The sequence below is a fragment of the Engystomops pustulosus genome, chromosome 1 (genome assembly GCF_040894005.1).
Source record: "Engystomops pustulosus chromosome 1, aEngPut4.maternal, whole genome shotgun sequence".
Classification (NCBI taxonomy): Eukaryota; Metazoa; Chordata; class Amphibia; order Anura; family Leptodactylidae; genus Engystomops; species Engystomops pustulosus.
Genome location: NC_092411.1, coordinates 292,840,890 through 292,856,883, shown reverse-complemented (window position 1 = coordinate 292,856,883; position 15,994 = coordinate 292,840,890).

Genomic DNA, 15,994 nt, shown 5'->3' with positions numbered 1-15,994 from the left:
TGCCAGGCGAGCTTTCGCCAATCCAAGCCCCTGTCTCTAGGCTACTCCCCAAACAGCACTTTTGTATAAGATCAAGTGTAGTAGCGTTCTTATAAGTTTAGGATATGCCGGGTGAGGGGAATGTAAACAGATACGCAAGAAGCGCATGATGCGCATGGAGCTGGCGCTCCGCTGCCAGGCGAGCTTTCGCCAATCCAAGCCCCTGTCTCTAGGCTACTCCCCAAACAGCACTTTTGTATAAGATCAAGTGTAGTAGCGTTCTTATAAGTTTAGGATATGCCGGGTGAGGGGAATGTAAACAGATGCGCAAGAAGCGCATGATGCGCATGGAGCTGGCGCTCCGCTGCCAGGCGAGCTTTCGCAAATCCAAGCCCCTGTCTCTAGGCTACTCCCCAAACAGCACTTTTGTATAAGATCAAGTGTAGTAGCGTTCTTATAAGTTTAGGATATGGCGGGTGAGGGGAATGTAAACAGATGCGCAAGAAGCGCTGAAATAATATCCCTAAATGGTAAAAGTTTGCAAGTATATTTTGTGGATTACACAGCAGGGTGGCGACAAAGTTAACAACTTTGATGTGGAATCCATGAAAACAACCCAAATTTCTGCCTGACACACCTCGTTTGATAAAGGGACGATGTATGGAGGCAGCTATATGGACGACTTTTGGAGGTAGCAATGGAGACAACGTGTGGAGGCTGCTATGGAGACAATTTAATTTGGATAGTGCCTGTATGTGGCAGTCCCAAACATTTTTCAAACCAGAGGAGCAGGTAGGTGGCCCTCCAGTAAAATGGGATAGATTGAGTGCCTGTATGTGGCAGTCCCAAAAATTGTTCAAACCAGAGGAGCAGGTAGGTGGCCCTCCAGTAAAATGGAATAGATTGAGTGCCTGTATGTGGCAGTCCCAAAAATTGTTCAAACCAGAGGAGCAGGTAGGTGGCCCTGCAGTAAAATGGAATAGATTGAGTGCCTGTATGTGGCAGTCCCAAAAATGTTTCAAACCAGAGGAGCAGGTAGGTGGCCCTCCAGTAAAATGGGATAGATTGAGTGCCTGTATGTGGCAGTCCCAAAAATGTTTCAAACCAGAGGAGCAGGTAGGTGGCCCTCCAGTAAAATGGAATAGATTGAGTGCCTGTATGTGGCAGTCCCAAAAATTGTTCAAACCAGAGGAGCAGGTAGGTGGCCCTGCAGTAAAATGGAATAGATTGAGTGCCTGTATGTGGCAGTCCCAAAAATTCTTCAAACCAGAGGAGCAGGTAGGTGGCCCTCCAGTAAAATGGAATAGATTGAGTGCCTGTATGTGGCAGTCCCAAAAATTCTTCAAACCAGAGGAGCAGGTAGGTGGCCCTGCAGTAAAATGGAATAGATTGAGTGCCTGTATGTGGCAGTCCCAAAAATTGTTCAAACCAGAGGACCGGGTAGGTGGCCCTCCAGAAAAATGGAATAGATTGAGTGCCTGTATGTGGCACTCACAAAAATTGTTTCAAACAGAGGACCGGGTAGGTGGCCCTCCAGAAAAATTAAATGCATGAAGTATAGCAAGAGCCAGTGGGCCCTGTCAAAAAATAGCCATTTTCCTCTGCTTTACTGTACAAAGAGGAGGAGAAGGAGGAAAATGAGGAGGAGGAGGAGGAGTGGATCAATTATTCAGGTTGAGCTTCCTTCACCTGGTGGAGATTGGAAATTCTGAGAAATCCAGCCTTTATTCATTTTAATAAGCGTCAGCCTGTCAGCGCTGTCAGTCGACAGGCGTGTACGCTTATCGGTGATGATGCCACCAGCTGCACTGAAAACCCGCTCGGACAAGACGCTAGCGGCAGGGCAGGCAAGAACCTCCAAGGCGTACAGCGCCAGTTCGTGCCACATGTCCAGCTTTGAAACCCAGTAGTTGTAGGGAGCTGTGTGATCATTTAGGACGATGGTATGGTCAGCTACGTACTCCCTCACCATCTTTCTGTAAAGATCAGCCCTACTCTGCCGAGACTGGGGACAGGTGACAGTGTCTTGCTGGGGTGACATAAAGCTGGCAAAAGCCTTGTAAAGCGTACCCTTGCCAGTGCTGGACAAGCTGCCTGCTCGCCTACTCTCCCTCGCTACTTGTCCCGCAGAACTACGCACTCTGCCGCTAGCGCTGTCAGAAGGGAAATACTGTTTCAGCTTGTGCACCAGGGCCTGCTGGTATTCATGCATTCTCACACTCCTTTCCTCTGCAGGGATGAGAGTGGCAAGATTTTGCTTGTACCGTGGGTCCAGGAGAGTGAACACCCAGTAATCGGTGCTGGAATAAATTCTTTGAACGCGAGGGTCACGGGATAGGCAGCCTAGCATGAAATCTGCCATATGCGCCAGAGTACCAACGCGTAAGAATTCACTCCCCTCACTGGCCTGACTGTCCATTTCCTCCTCCTCCAACTCCTCCAACTCCTCTTCTTCTGCCCATACACGCTGAACAGTGAAGGACTCAACAATGGTCCCCTCTTGTGTCTCGCCAACATTCTCCTCCTCTTCCTCCTCATCCTCCTCCACCTCCACCTCCTCCGATATGCGCTGAGAAACAGACCTCAGGGTGCTTTGGCTATCAACAAGGGAATATTCTTCCCCCGTCTCTTGTGACGAGCGCAAAGCTTCCGACTTCATGCTGACCAGAGAGTTTTTCAACAGGCCAAGCAGCGGGATGGTGAGGCTGATGATGGCGGCATCGCCACTGACCATCTGTGTTGACTCCTCAAAGTTACTCAGCACCTGACAGATATCAGACATCCACGTCCACTCCTCATTGTAGACTTGAGGAAGCTGACTGACCTGACTACCAGTTCTGGTGGAAGTTGACATCTGGCAGTCTACAATCGCTCTGCGCTGCTGGTAAACTCTGGATAACATGGTCAGTGTTGAATTCCACCTCGTGGGCACGTCGCACAACAGTCGGTGAGCGGGCAGTTGGAGGCGGCGCTGCGCTGCCCTGAGAGTGGCAGCATCTGGGCTGGACTTCCTGAAATGCGCACAGATGCGGCGCACCTTCGTGAGCAAATCAGACAGATTGGGGTATGTCTTGAGGAAACGCTGCACTATCAGATTTAACACATGGGCCAGGCATGGCACATGTGTCAGTCTGCCGAGTTGCAGAGCCGCCACCAGGTTACGGCCGTTGTCACACACAACCATTCCCGGCTTGAGGTTCAGCGGTGCCAGCCACAGATCAGTCTGCGCCGTGATGCCCTGTAATAGCTCTTGGGCGGTGTGCCTTTTGTCGCCTAGGCTCAGCAGTTTGAGCACCGCCTGCTGTCGCTTAGCGACGGCACTGCTGCTGTGCCTAGAGCTACCGACTGATGGCGCCGTGCCCACGGATGGTAGTTCGGAGGAGGAGGTGGAGGAGGGGTGGGAGGAGGAGGAGGCATAGTAGGCCTGAAACACCTGGACCGAGGTAGGCCCCGCAATCCTCGGCGTCGGCAGTATATGAGCAGCCCCAGGGTCAGTCTCGGTCCCAGCCTCCACCAAGTTAACCCAATGTGCCGTCAGCGATATATAGTGGCCCTGCCCGGCAGCACTCGTCCACGTGTCCGTGGTCAGGTGGACCTTGTCAGAAACGGCGTTGGTCAGGGCACGGATGATGTTGTCTGACACGTGCTGGTGCAGGGCTGGGACGGCACATCGGGAAAAGTAGTGGCGGCTGGGGACCGAATACCGAGGGGCGGCCGCCGCCATGAGGTTGCGAAAGGCCTCGGTCTCTACTAGCCTATAGGGCAGCATCTCCAGGCTAAGCAATCTGGAGATGTGCACATTAAGGGCTTGGGCGTGCGGGTGGGTTGCACTATATTTGCGTTTCCGCTCCAGCGTCTGGGGTATGGAGAGCTGAACGCTGGTGGATGCTGTGGAGGATCGTGGAGGCGACGATGGGGTTTTTGGGCCAGGGTCCTGGGCAGGGGGCTGACTAGCAGCTGACACAGGGGAAGGAGCAGTGGTGTGCACGGCCGGAGGTGAACGGGCTTGTTGCCACTGAGTGGGGTGCTTAGCATTCATATGCCTGCGCATACTGGTGGTAGTTAAGCTAGTAGTGGTGGAACCCCTGCTGAGCCTGGTTTGGCAAATGTTGCACACCACAGTCCGTCGGTCATCCGGTGTTTCCTTAAAGAACCTCCACACTTCTGAAGATCTAGCCCTCGCCGCAAGAGCCCTCACCACGGGAGCTTCACTAGTTGACAGTGGCGCTGATGCACCAGCTCTGGCCCTGCCTCTCCGTCTGGCCCCACCACTGCCTCTTCCAACCTGTTCAGGTCGAGGACTCTCCTCCGTCTCAGAAGCACTGTGTTCACCCGGCCTCTCAACCCAGCTTGGGTCTGTCACCTCATCATCCTCCGATCCCTCAGTCTGCTCCCCCCTCGGACTTCCTGCCCTGACAACAACTTCCCCACTGTCTGACAACCGTGTCTCCTCATCGTCGGACACCTCTTTACACACTTCCACTACGTCAAGAAGGTCATCATCACCCACAGACTGTGACTGGTGGAAAACCTGGGCATCGGAAAATTGCTCAGCAGCAACCGGACAAGTGGTTTGTGACTGTGGGAAGGGTCCAGAAAACAGTTCCTCAGAGTATGCCGGTTCAAATGGCAAATTTTCCTGGGAGGGGGCAGACTGGGGGGGAGGAGGCTGAGGTGCAGGAGCTGGAGGAGTGGGGATTTCGGTGACATGGGTGGACTGCGTGGAAGACTGACTGGTGGTGGACAAATTGCTCGAAGCATTGTCAGCAATCCACGACATCACCTGTTCGCACTGTTCTGGCCTCAACAGTGCTCTACCACGAGTCCCAGTAACTTCAGACATGAACCTAGGGAGTGTAGCTCTGCGGCGTTCCCCTGCTCCCTCATCAGCAGGTGGTGTCTCACCCCGCCCAGGACCACGGCCTCTGACCCCTGCAGTAGTTGGACGCCCACGTCCCCGCCCTCGTCCTCTACCCCTAGCCCTGGGGTTAAACATTTTTAAAATGAGAGTTATAACTTTTTTTTTTTTTTTACTTTTTTTTTTTTTTTTGTGTGTTTTTTTGTGTTTTTTGTTTTTTTTTTGTGTTTTTTGTTTTTTTTTGAGTTTTTAGAACCAAACAATCCTATCCTATTGCTATGGCTATTTTCTAGCCAAGTATCAAAGGAAGCACACTACTATGCCAGATGAGATGACACTGAGTTATTGCCTAATAGAAATCCAACCCCTACTGAATTTTGCCACTTCAGCCTTTGCTATGGATATGTGCGCCACTAAGCGCAGAACACAGCGGTCGCAAGTCTCACTACAAATTGCTCAGAATTGGCAAGTACATGCACTGCAGAAACTACAGCCACCAGCAGATCAACCAGAAATCAAATATATAGAACGCTACTGTAGGCTTCAAGAAGCTATTTGTATTCTCCTATGGCTATTTTCTAGCCAAGTATCAAAGGAAGCACACTACTATGCCAGATGAGATGACACTGAGTTATTGCCTAATAGAAATCCAACCCCTACTGAATTTTCCCACTTCAGCCTTTGCTATGGATATGTGCGCCACTAAGCGCAGAACACAGCGGTCGCAAGTCTCACTACAAATTGCTCAGAATTGGCAAGTACATGCACTGCAGAAACTACAGCCACCAGCAGATCAACCAGAAATCAAATATATAGAACGCTACTGTAGGCTTCAAGAAGCTATTTGTATTCTCCTATGGCTATTTTCTAGCCAAGTATCAAAGGAAGCACACTACTATGCCAGATGAGATGACACTGAGTTATTGCCTAATAGAAATCCAACCCCTACTGAATTTTGCCACTTCAGCCTTTGCTATGGATATGTGCGCCACTAAGCGCAGAACACAGCGGTCGCAAGTCTCACTACAAATTGCTCAGAATTGGCAAGTACATGCACTGCAGAAACTACAGCCACCAGCAGATCAACCAGAAATCAAATATATAGAACGCTACTGTAGGCTTCAAGAAGCTATTTGTATTCTCCTATGGCTATTTTCTAGCCAAGTATCAAAGGAAGCACACTACTATGCCAGATGAGATGACACTGAGTTATTGCCTAATAGAAATCCAACCCCTACTGAATTTTCCCACTTCAGCCTTTGCTATGGATATGTGCGCCACTAAGCGCAGAACACAGCGGTCGCAAGTCTCACTACAAATTGCTCAGAATTGGCAAGTACATGCACTGCAGAAACTACAGCCACCAGCAGATCAACCAGAAATCAAATATATAGAACGCTACTGTAGGCTTCAAGAAGCTATTTGTATTCTCCTATGGCTATTTTCTAGCCAAGTATCAAAGGAAGCACACTACTATGCCAGATGAGATGACACTGAGTTATTGCCTAATAGAAATCCAACCCCTACTGAATTTTCCCACTTCAGCCTTTGCTATGGATATGTGCGCCACTAAGCGCAGAACACAGCGGTCGCAAGTCTCACTACAAATTGCTCAGAATTGGCAAGTACATGCACTGCAGAAACTACAGCCACCAGCAGATCAACCAGAAATCAAATATATAGAACGCTACTGTAGGCTTCAAGAAGCTATTTGTATTCTCCTATGGCTATTTTCTAGCCAAGTATCAAAGGAAGCACACTACTATGCCAGATGAGATGACACTGAGTTATTGCCTAATAGAAATCCAACCCCTACTGAATTTTGCCACTTCAGCCTTTGCTATGGATATGTGCGCCACTAAGCGCAGAACACAGCGGTCGCAAGTCTCACTACAAATTGCTCAGAATTGGCAAGTACATGCACTGCAGAAACTACAGCCACCAGCAGATCAACCAGAAATCAAATATATAGAACGCTACTGTAGGCTTCAAGAAGCTATTTGTATTCTCCTATGGCTATTTTCTAGCCAAGTATCAAAGGAAGCACACTACTATGCCAGATGAGATGACACTGAGTTATTGCCTAATAGAAATCCAACCCCTACTGAATTTTGCCACTTCAGCCTTTGCTATGGATATGTGTGCCACTAAGAGCTAAACACAACGGTAGCAAGTCCCCCTGCTAATTCCTCACAAAATGGTAAAAGATGCAAATTAAAATAAAAAAAGTAGAACGTTATTGTAGCCCTAAGAAGGGCTGTTGGGTTCTTTGAGAATCACTCCTGCCTAACAGTAAGCTAATAGAACACCCTAACGCTTTCCCTGACCAGCAGCAGCTCTCTCCCTAGCGGCATCCAGAGACAGAATGATCCGAGCAGCGCGGCCAGCGGCTAGTCTATCCCAGGGTCACCTGATCTGGCCAGCCAACCACTGCTATCGACGTGTAAGGGTACCACGTCATGCTGGGTGGAGTGCAGAGTCTCCTGGCTTGTGATTGGCTCTGTTTCTGGCCGCCAAAAAGCAAAACGGCGGGAGCTGCCATTTTCTCGAGCGGGCAAAGTATTCGTCCGAGCAACGAGCAGTTTCGAGTACCCTAATGCTCGACCGAGCATCAAGCTCGGACGAGCATGTTCGCTCATCTCTAGTTGTGAGCCTTGGTTAAGGGTAAGAGCTGTTTTCTTGGCAGTGCTCCCTAGAAGTTTGATCCAATTCTTCACTACCAGGAATAGGTGGAGCCACAGGGTCCTATGTTGAAATTGATTAGGCTGATGAAAGCTAAGGCTCAAGAACATGAGTTGTTGTCAAGGAGGGATCTTCATTTTAGGATATCATTGAACATACCTATCGTCACCTAGACTGTGATTCCATGTGTAGTCCTAATAAGTCCTCTAGCCTGGTGAAGTGAGAGAGAAAAGTTCAGATAGAGACCTGAGGATATACATGTTTCAGACTGTGATCACTGTTCTAGTGAATTGGTTATAGAAATGCACTGGGATTTTTCCATGTCAGAACAGGTTGTGTGAGAGATGAGCCTAAGACAGCTTCCTCTATGTAGGCTTTGGAGGATCTCATCCTCGACACAACCATATTCAAGGCCATTATCTGGTGGCACAGATTGCAGAAAGATCACAGCCCACATGGAGGTCGAGTTTTCTCAATCATGGTGCAGTCAGCATGCTGTGTCACTCCACACCATGACTGAGACACATCGCAAAATATTGAGCAGGCCCTATTTTCTGCCAGATCTGTGAGGCACCTCTCTCACAAGCCAAGTGCTTTGCCCAGGTTCTGGCCCAGGTCATGTACATTTCTATAACAGTTACACCTACCTGCACTAGACCAATTAGCCCAACAAGACCTTCTTAGGTCAATATCAATTAATGAAACGGGTGAGATTCATTTCTTCGTTACCATTGGCATAAAGCCCCTGCCCATATGGGTTACTGACTGTCACTATACTTCCAAAAGCCCCTGCATAACTGCGGAAGCTATGACCATTCTTGTTATTAAACATAGATGTGAAGATTTGGGCCAAATTACTGGCTAAGAGAGTGAGTCCCTTTACACCGCAATTAATAAATTAATAAAAAAATTGCCACAAGAAAAAGGGAACCGCTGCTGACAAGAGAATCGGGGGGAGAAGGGAGCCGCGCAGCATGCCATTATGCCAAAATTATGGGTAACAGCATGGCGATGACAGAGTGACCGAATGAGGCTAGATAGCATCTAAAACATTCTATAATTGACCCTGACACTATAGAAGACGGCATGCAGAGGCAGCGGCAGCAGTGGCAGGCTAGAGAGTGTCATGGCGACATACCCTAAATGGACTCAGGCTTCAAACCAATGGGTGGCAGAGAGGAACAAAAGGAGGTGAGCAAGAAGCGCTGAAATGATTTCCTATGTGAACAAAAGGTTGACGGTATATTTAGTCGATAACACAACATGGTGGCGACATAGTGACCAAGTTCCATAACGTATCTGGTGAAACACCCGAAAAATTAGCCTGACACAGCTCGTTTGATAAGGGGACAATATGTGGATGCAGCCATGGAGACGACTTCCATGATAAGAGTGACAGTATGGGGCATCCATATTGCGCTGCTATGATTGCAACTTCAGGTCTCCAGCATGGCGGCGACAGATGCGCAGAGTTCCATTATGTATCTGGTGAAACACCTGAAAATTCTGCCTGACACAGCTCGTTTGATAAGGGGATGATGTGCTGCATATCCTCTCGTGCTCCAGCGTCTGGGGTATAGAGAGTTTAAAGTTGCGCATGGAGACATTGGTGGACGCTGTGGAGGATCGTGGAGGCAAAATGGACAGGAAACAGCAGGAGCAGCATGCATGGATGCCTCTGAGGCTGCCTAATCTTGGGATGAAGCTGGCGGTCCGCTGCCAGGCGAGCGTTCGCCTGTCCAAGCCCCTGTCTCTCGGCTCCCCCCCACCCAAAATGGGCCTGGGGGCCAGAAGCGTTTACTTTGAAAAAATTATAATTTTCAAGCAGGCGGGGTCGCTTGAATATTTCACCTAGGAATAATGGAATAGCATAGCCGTTCTGTTTTTAATAGTTTTTTCGGAAATGGTTCCATGATTAAAAGCGACAGTATGGGGCATCCATATTGCGCTGCTATGATTGCAACTTCAGCTCTCCAGCATGGCGGGGGCTACAAACAGCACTTCTAAGAACCTTTTGTATAAGATCAAGTGTAGTAGTGTTCTTATAAGTTTGGGTTATGGCGGATGAGGAGAATGTAAACAGATGCGCAAGAAGCGCATAAATAATATCGGTAAATGATAAAAGTTTGGCAGTATATTTTGTGGATAACACAGCAGGGTGGCGACAAAGTTAACAAGTTTGATGCGAAAGCCATGAAAACAACCCAAAATTCTGCCTGACACAGAATTATCATTATCGTTAGATAAGGGGATGATGTATGGAGGCAGCTATATGGACGACTTTTGGAGGCAGCTATGGAGATGACGTGTGGAGGCAGCTATGGAGATGACGTGTGGAGGCAGCTATGGAGATGACGTGTGGAGGATGCCATGGAGACAATTTAATTTGGATAGTGCCTGTATGTGGCAGTCCCAAAAAGTTTTCAAACCAGAGGAGCAGGTAGCAGGCCTTCCAGAAAAATTAAATAGATTGAGTGCCTGTATGTGGCACTCCCAAAAATTGTTTAAAACAGAGGACCGTAGGTGGCCCTCCAGAAAAATTAAATACATAGAGTACTATAGCTAGAGCCAGTTGGCCCTGGCAAAAAATAGCCAGTTTTCTCTGCTTTAGTGTACAAAGAGGAGGAGAAGGAGGAAAATGAGGAGGAGTGCATACATTATTCAGGTTGAGCTTCTTTCACCTGGTGGAGAATGGAAATCCTGAGAAATCCAGGCTTTATTCATCTTGATAAGCATCAGCCTGTAAGCGCTGTCAGTCGACAGGTGTGTACGCTTATCGGTGATGATGCCACCAGCTGCACTGAAAACCCGCTCGGACAAGACGCTAGCGGCAGGGCAGGCAAGAACCTCCAAGGCGTACAGCGCCAGTTCGTGCCACATGTCCAGCTTTGAAACCCAGTAGTTGTAGGAAGCTGTGTGATCATTTAGGACGATGGTATGGTCAGCTACGTACTCCCTCACCATCTTTCTGTAAAGATCAGCCCTACTCTGCCGAGACTGGGGACAGGTGACAGCGTCTTGCTGGGGTGACATAAAACTGGCAAAGGCCTTGTAAAGCGTACTCCTGCCAGTGCTGGACAAGCTGCCTGCTCGCCTACTCTCCCTCGTGGTCAGGTGGACCTTGTCAAAAACGCCGTTGGTCAGGGCACGGATGATGTTGTCTGACAGGTGCTGGTGCAGGGCTGGGACGGCACATCGGGAACAGAAGTGGCGGCTGGGGACCGAATACCGAGGGGCGGCCGCCGCCATGAGGTTGCGAAAGGCCTCGTTCTCTACCAGTCTATAGGGCAGCATCTCCAGCCTAAGTAGTTTGGAGATGTGGACGTTGCGGGCTTGGGCGTGTGGATGGGTTGCAGTGTACTTCCTCTTGTGCTCCAGCGTCTGGGGTATGGAGAGCTGAACGCTGCGCATGGAGACATTGGTGGATGCTGTGGAAGGATCGTGGAGGCGAAGGTGTGGTTTTCGCACTGAAGGTGTTTGGGCCGGGCTCCTGGGCAGAGGGCTGACTAGCAGAGGCAGCAGATTACACAGGGGAAAGAACCTCCAGACTCCCCAAAATCTAGCCTTCGCCACGGGAGCTTGACTACGTGAAACATTTGGCGCTGATGCACCAGCTCTGGCCCTGCCTCTCCGTCTGGCCCCACCACTGCCTCTTCCAACCTGTTCTCGTCGAGGACTCGCCTCCGTCTCACAAGCACTGTGTTCACCCGGCCTATCAACCCAGCTTGGGTCTGTCACCTCCTCATCCTCCGATCCCTCAGTCTGCTCCCCCCTCGGACTTCCTGCCCTGACAACAACTTCACCACTGTTTGACAACCGTGTCTCCTCATCGTCCGACACCTCTTTACACACTTCTTCCACTACGTCAACAATGTCATCATCACCCACAGACTGCGACCGGTGGAAAACCTGGGCATCGGAAAAGAGCTCAGCAGCAACTGGACAAGTGGTTTGTGACTCTGGGAAGGGTCCACAAAACAGTTCCTCAGAGTATGTCGGTTCAAATGCCAAATTTTGCTGGGAGGGGGCAGACTGGGGGGGAAGGAGGCTGAGGTGCAGGAGCTGGAGGAGTGCTGATTTCGGTGACATGGGTGGACTGCGTGGAAGACTGACTCATGGACAAATGGCTAGAAGCATTGTCCGCAATCCACGACATCACCTGTTCGCACTGTTCTGGCCTCAACAGTGCTCTACCTTCGGTCCCAGTAACTTGCGACATGAACCTAGGGAGTGTAGCTCTGCGGCGTTCCCCTGCTCCCTCATCAGCAGGTGGTGTCTCACCCCGCCCAGGACCACGGCCTCTGACCACTGCAGTAGTTGGACGCCCATGCCCACGCCCTGGTCCTCTACCCTTAGCCCTCGGGTTCAACATTTTCAAAATTAAAGTTAAAACTGTAAATTTTTTTAATGTTTTTTTTTGTGTTTTTGTTTTTTTAAGAAAACAATGCTATCCTATTGCTATGGCTAGTTTCTAACCTATACTGACAGCACACAACAGGATTTTGTGCTGTGCCTGATGACTTTTAGTTTAAAAAAAAAGGAAAAGAAAAAGCAGACTGTGCCTAATTCAATCAAACCCCTAATAAATTGTCCCACTTAGGTGTTTGAGATGGATATGTGTGTCACCAAGAGCTAAATAGAACGTTCCCAAGTCTCCCTGCAAATTCGTCACAATATGGTACTAGCTGCACTACTAGTGCCAGCAAGGCCAGCCACAAGCAAATCAACAATATATATATATATATATATATATATATAACGCTATTGTAGCTCTAAGAAAGCCGGTTGGGTTCTTGTATGCCTAGTTTCTAACCTACACTGACAGCACACAACTGGATTTTAAGTCACTTTAAGTTTTGAAGAAAAAAAAAAAATCGTCACACTGTGCCTAATTCAAATCAAACCCCTAATAAATTGTCCCACTTTCGTGTTTGAGATGGATATGTGTGTCACTAAGAGCTAAATAGAATGTTCCCAAGTCTCACTGCAAATTCCTCACAATATTGTACTAGCTGCACCACTAGTGCCTGCAAGGCCAGCCACAAACAAACAAAAAAAAATAAAATATAACGCTATTGTAGCTCTAAGAAGGGCTGTTGGGTTCTTGTAGACTAACTCCTGCCTAACAGTAAGCTAATATAACACCCTAACGCTTTCCCTGACCAGTAGCAGCTCTCTCCCTAACGGCATCCAGACAGAGAATGATGCGAGCAGCGCGGGCAGGGGCTAGTATATTCCAGAGTCCCCTGATCAGGCCAGCCAACCACTGCTATCGACGTGTAAGGGTACCACGTCATGCTGGGTGGAGTGCAGAGTCTCCTGGCTTGTGATTGGCTCTGTTTCTGCCCGCCAAAAAGCAAAACGGCGGGAGCTGCCATTTTCTCGAGCCGGCAAAGTATTCGTACGAGCAACGAGCAGTTTCGAGTACGCTAATGCTCGAACAAGCATCAAGCTCGGACGAGTATGTTCGCTCATCTCTAGTCTGGTGTTATGTATATGACTTCCATCTCACTACTGCTCTGTATTTATGGCCCCTGGTAGTATTGTGCATATATGGTTTGCCACCAAGTTATTTTTACCACTGAGGGGGTACATGTTGCCTTAGTTGATATTATAAAAAAAAAGCTCTGTAGTATAAGACTACATGTGCTCATGTACATATTACATAGGAGTGGATGGTTCTGTAGTGAGGGAGTACATGCACCCTCAGTCTGTATTACTGGAGAAGCTCTGTAGTATAAGACTACATGTGTTCATGTATATATTACTTAGGGGGTGGATGGGACAGTAATGAGGGGAGTACATGCAGCCTGAATCTATATTATAGCAGAAGCTCTCTAGTGTAAACCTCATGTGTGCATGTATTATTACATAGTATGGGGCTGGACTGAAGGGAGTACAGGCAGTCCCCGGGTTACGTTCTTTTTTATGTTCTTAAGTTGAATTTGAAATCAATAGTTGACTAAATGTGATACTCTTCAGGGGGGTCGAATACAGAGCCACATATCAGGCTCCGGTTTACTTTTTGTGGGCATGGTGTTAAACCTCCTCATTTCCCCATTACCTGTATCCATCTGTTTATTTAAATTGAATTTGAAACAGTATACTTTATAATTGTAGATCCAGACAAATAATGTTTTGGCCCCAGTGACAATTGGAGTTTAAACATTTTTTGCTGTAATGGGACTGAGGATTATCAATAAAGCTTCATTACAGACACCTTACAGCTGATCATTGCAGTCTGGGACTATAGTAAAGCATCCAGAGACTTCACCAGAGGTCAGAGGGGTCTGTCTGCAACTATGGGTTGTCTGTAAGTCGGGTGTCCTTAAGTAGGGGACTGCCGGTACATGAAACCTCAGTCCTTGGAGTTTCTGGAAAATGGTGGAGGGAGGGGATTTACCTTCAGTTGGTTTCCGACTTTAAATTTTACAGATCATTTAGCCTCCCCCCTGGGAGTGATGTTGGTTTATTGTTACGATGTTGAAGTGGTGCTCCTCAACTGATGTTGTATAAAAAAAAAAATGAATGTTGAATGTTATATTTTAATTTTATCTGGTATCTGTAGTGGGTAGAAGGTCTTCGGGGTTGGTATAAAATGTCTTGGGAGGTGGAGTCGGAGGGGAGTGACACACCTCAAAATTTTGGCTGGTTTATTTCTGGTCAAGGCACACATGGGTATGGGCCTCTCACAGGGTGGTGTCCTTGGGGAGCCCGGGAGATAAGAGTAGCCACCTAGTGGTGGCTGGTGGTGCTGCCGAGCCTGTGGTGGCGGCTGGCGGTAATGGAACGTATTTTCCTGGTTTTGTATGACCTGACCTTCTGGGGCCTCGAGGACAATCTACTTATATAAATATGTATATATTTATATGATGCGGCGCTGTGCTCCAGCCTCCTGCTCCATGCATGCCTGGCCTGCCCATCGACCCACACCGAGGGCGATCTTTCACTCCCCCTCCTCCGGACCACAGGAGCTTCTTCATCTCGGCACTCCGACCTGTTGCCCTGAGCGCGGCTGCTGCTCGGAAGGCAAGCCGGCCGTTTCCTGGGTGCTGCGATCATTCGGCCGGGGAAAGTGATACCGGTGCCCCCCATGCTCTCGTCCCCTGCCACACAAATGGATTCCTCTGTGTCCTCCCCCCAGCCCCGGACGGGCAACTCTTGGAGGAGGATGGAGGGTCCTTGCTGGGGCTCCTACGGCGACAAAGCGGACGAGTGGATACCTCTGGCCTGGTGGGAGGGCGAGATCTTCTGCTCCTCCTTGGCATCTCATCCTCGACCACTGGTGACGAGGGAGCTGCTGTGACCCCTGCCAGGTGCTGCTCAATACAACCTGGCCCACTGGATCACCTCCTGGACTCGCCTATTTAGATCATGAACACCAGCCATAGCTTCAGGTAAGAAAAATTGTTCAAATTGTGACAAACTGACTCTACCTAGTGTCTGTCTATTTACAATTTTTTCAAACCCTTCCTTGTACGTGACTGCTCCAGACTTATTGTAAGCATCTCTCCCTCCTAACTCTGACCTTCACATAACCCCATAGGTAAGCTTAAATTTAACCCCATGTCATGCCGCTGCTTCCGTTAAATTGCATTCACTCCATTGCTCCTCTCATGCGACACAAATCAGTGGGCGTGGTGTCGGACAATCAGACTGATTTGGACTAAGCGTGGGATTCAACATTTAAATTGTGTCGCAAGCCATGCAGTTACATGCACAGTAAAAAGATGGTGAACTCCGGTGGACCTGAGCGGGACACATGCAGGACATCGGGCGCATGATGTGAGTGAATCGCGGCAAATGTGCATTCTCATCAGGAACGCACAGGGACGGGTAAGTAAATGTGCCCCAATGTGTTCACACGTTATGTTATTTGAGGTGACACTCAGAGTTTACACGCTGCAGTAGCCAAGACTAGCAATGGTATAGGTGGCAACCTAACACAAGAATATAGAAGTGTGAACAATATCGTAAACAATTTGACCAACGATGATGTCACAACAATTTGGTATATAGAAATATGCTCTTATTTTATGTGATATTATGTGATATAACGTACAATTTAATGTAATAAATACTTGTTGAGCTAAAATAGTTTATTGAGTATAAACATGTTGGGGAAAAACAAGTAAGTAGTGCATGGTATAAAAACTTTATCCAAAAATATATAGATGTCCCTTACCTGTGTGTACTCGTACAGGCTGGATAATGGCAGCATGGCTTGCATGGCATAACTATTAGAATCTACCACATACGCGGCCAGCTCCGCATGATGTCTACAGGAATAATTAGGAACCTCATTTCTTCTCCCGGACAGGATTTGATAGAAAGATTTAGTCGTTTTCTTTGCATCGCCACAAGTGTCCAGTATATGATATCCCAGAGTGATGTTAGGTAGGACGTAAGGATTTCTATTAATCTCCTCCACTGCATAGATAAAGGACAAGATGCTTCTATAGATCTCTATACGGA